Here is a 3,647-nt window from a genome sequence, read left to right as displayed (position 1 = left end):
AACTGCACGAGTCCCCACACCCTGGGGGCAATTCCTGAAACCAGTATGTTATGGTTCATTCTGAATAGTTTCCCCCTGTGCTTTTACAGATTTAAATGCACCCATAAATAATATATAATATTGTTTTGTGCTCCCTGTTGACTTACACAAATGGTGTCCTGTCTCTCATTACCTATCTTGCTTTTCTTCTCCCAGCTCTGTTGTTCTAGAAAGGTAGGCACGCTACTCTAAAAAGTTCAGTTCCTTCTGTTTACTGCTTTTATAAGCACCATACGTAACTATTTTAAAAGTTCAACAGAAAAAGATCATTGAAACCATACCGGCCACAGAAATTACTAAGATTTCTAACAATAAATGTGATAAAAACTGCAATTCAGTTATGTAAAATATTGTAAAATTTTGTTGAAGGGTAACAAAGAAGACATGATTAAAAGGGAAACGTATGCTCTGTTTATGCGAGGGAAGACCCAACAATGAAAACATGATAATTCTCAGCCTGATAGGTACATTCAAGGAACTCTCAATTTAGACATCATCTTTCCAAGGTGTTTGGCTGCAGATCATTCAGACCCCCCTGTCCACTAGGCCACCTTTCTGTAATTTGAAATGCTAACCAAGGTAGCCATTTTTAAAGATATTAATTTCATTTAAGTATATACCCCCAAATAAATTTAAAAAATACTTTCTGAAGTATGAGGGTGGGCCTTTTTTGTTGTGGCTAGTATCTCTCAAAGTAACAGTCTCTCCTCCTACATCTTCCTTCCTACTTGTCTTGCAGTTACTTAAAAAAAAATTATTTTTTCAGTTTGCCATCCTTCTGTTCTGCTCTCTGAATATCCTAGAGTAAGAGGGGGCCTCAACTCATTCCTTCTCCAGGTCCTTCCTGCTGACCCCCCAATCCACACTTCCCCCACGCTCTCTCTTTGGTAAAATCCAAGCGAAGTTTTAAGAATGTCCACCATTTATCACAGGGGGCCAGGCGTTTCAGACGCATGACTTCATTTATTTCTCTTGAATCCCTGTGAAACAGGCACTCAGGCCTCCTTTCTGTTTCTGGAGTTCGGGTTGTACCTGAATCTTGGAGAGCGTCAGTCCATTGACTAACGTCACAGAGAGGAAGACCATAGAGCCAGGCCTCAAAAATGCATCTCCTCCAAACCCTTCATCTCTTCCATGTCTATTTTGTGGGGAGAGTAAAAACACTCCAGTCTTTTAGAGTTCAGGCCACCTGACTTCCAAGTTCTAGACTATTTTGTACCCGAGTGATGGCTGTCTGACAGAAGCCTTGTAGCCAGCAAAATTACAGCCTCCTCCCAGATGCCTGGTGGTAAGAGGTATTTTCTTATCTACCTTCCCACTCTTTTGACTCCCTCCTACTGTCCTGCAGAGAAAATGGCACGGCTTGCTTCCCTCAGTCAGAGCCAGGGCCAGCTGCTAAGACATCTGTAGGGGCGCCTGGGTGGCGCAGTCGGTTAAGCGTCCGACTTCAGCCAGGTCACGATCTCGCGGTCCGTGAGTTCGAGCCCCGCGTCGGGCTCTGGGCTGATGGCTCAGAGCCTGGAGCCTGTTTCCGATTCTGTGTCTCCCTCTCTCTCTGCCCCTCCCCCGTTCATGTTCTGTCTCTCTCTGTCCCAAAAATAAATAAACGTTGAAAAAAAAAATTAAAAAAAAAAAAAAAAAGACATCTGCAGGTTTGCGGACTCAGGACATGCAACGATGAAAAAACGACTCACCTCTCGTGCCCAACTTCTGAAAGCTTGGCCCTCCCTTTCCTTTTCTCCTGAGGACATAAAACAGTCCTTGCCTAATATCCTTCTTCCCCGGGGATGTTTATTAATACATACCTTAATTTGAGCCTTTGTTCTGAAGACTTCAGTGCTGCTATTTCCTTCTTTGCAGAACCTGCCTCGTATGTGTGCAGCTCAGTGAACAAGAGCTCCCCTGGAGGAAGGTGTCTTATCTATCTGTGGTGAGTGGCAGAATAGGGGTGGACCTACCATCCCAACAGTGACTTAAAAAGATCTCACCCGAGGACACATAAGAGCTGACAGATTAGCATATGAAAATATGCTCAACACCTTATGTCATTAGGGAATGGGAAATTAGAACAGCAGTGAGGTAGCCCTCCGTAATTATTAGAATGGCTAAAATCCCAAACACTGACAACACCAAATGCTAGAGAAGATGCAGAGGAATTCTCATTCATTGCTGGGGGGAATGCAAAATGGTCCTGCCACGTGGGAAGATGGTTCGGCAACTTTTTAGAAGGTTGGCAATTTGTCATGAAGCTAGAATAGGTTTATCATATCATCCAGTAATCGTGTTCCTGGGTATTTACCCACATGAGCTGAAAACATATCCTCCCCCCCCAAAACCTGAGCATATGAATTTATAGCAGCTTTATTTCATAACTGCCAAAAGTTGGAAGCCACCAAGATGTCCTTCAATCGAGGAATGGATAAAAGCTGTGGTAATGTGCACGATGGAATATTATTCCGTGATTAAAAAAAAAAAAAGAACTATCAGGCCACACACACACAAAGACACCTCATGTACATATTGCTACGTGAAAGAAACTCATCTGAAAAGGCTACATCTGAAATGATTCCGACTAGGTGACATTCTGGCGAAGGCAAAACTGTAGAGACCGTAAAAAAAGATAGGCAGTTTTCAGGGGCTCCCGGGGAGGGGGGCGAAAAGGTGAAGCGCAGGACATTTTTAGAGGGGTGAAACTATTTTCTATGAAACTGTAGTGGTGGATACATGTCCTTATGCATTTGTCAAAAACCAGAGACAGTACAGCTCAGAGTGAGCCCTGACATAAACCGTGGACTTCGGGTGATAACAATCTATCGATGTTGACATAATCAGTTATAACAAATGTACCAATCCTAATGCAAGATGTGAATAATAGAAGCAAGCGTGCAGGGTGGGCAGGTGGTATTATGGACTGAATTACGTCCCCCCCAAATTCAAGTGCCGATGCCCTCACCCCCAGCGTGATGGGATTTGCCTTTAGAGATACAATTAAAGTCAAATTAGGTCGCAAGGATGGGCCTCTGATCTGGTAAGACTGGTGTTCCTATAGGAAGACGAAGATGAGCACTTGGCCATCAGTCAGTAGAGCACGCGACCTTGATCTTAGGGTCAGGGGTTCTGCCCCTCCCCTGCTGGCCCTTGCTCGCTCCCTAAAAACTGAATAAATAAATAAATAAATAAATAAATAAATAAATAAATAAAATAAGATGGCAATTTTATCATTCTTTTGAAGTTGTATAATTTCTACCTGCACCTGCTTTCCTTCACAGCATGTAGCACGCACAAGTGTGGTAGTTACGTGCGTGTATATGCATATCTATTGGAATTTCAGTGGTAGCAGAGACAATTTCTGAGAGCAGCATTGCTTCCATGCTGTACGTTGAAAATATGATCATTATTGAGTGTTCCCTCTTTTCGTCCTACAGTGAGCAGAGCAATAATGTGATGGCCATGTTGCTCATGTCTGTCAACATCCTTTCTTTAGACGAATCTTTAGATCAAGGGGCATCCGTCTAACTCCCATTCCGTGCATTCCCGGTTGGGCCGCCAAGCCCACCGATGCAACGCACACACACATGTACACACACCAGTACAAGGACGGATGGCTC

At 43.5% G+C, this 3,647-nt stretch overlaps 1 protein-coding gene across 1 annotated transcript in view; it reads right to left on the bottom strand.

Annotated features, from left to right (window-relative positions):
- The window catches only part of CCR8 (C-C motif chemokine receptor 8), a 9,517-nt gene extending 7,552 nt beyond the window's left edge, over positions 1-1,965 (bottom strand). The window contains exon 1 of the mRNA XM_025913986.2: positions 1,845-1,965. The gene's annotated coding sequence lies outside the window, so the exon portion shown is untranslated. The remainder of the gene's footprint in view (positions 1-1,844) is intronic.
- Positions 1,966-3,647: the final 1,682 nt, after the last annotated feature.

Source organism: Puma concolor, chromosome C2, assembly GCF_028749965.1.
Source record: "Puma concolor isolate L17-30 chromosome C2, mPumCon1.1.hap2, whole genome shotgun sequence".
NCBI lineage: Eukaryota > Metazoa > Chordata > Mammalia > Carnivora > Felidae > Puma > Puma concolor.
This window is presented reverse-complemented; position numbering and strand designations above follow the sequence as displayed.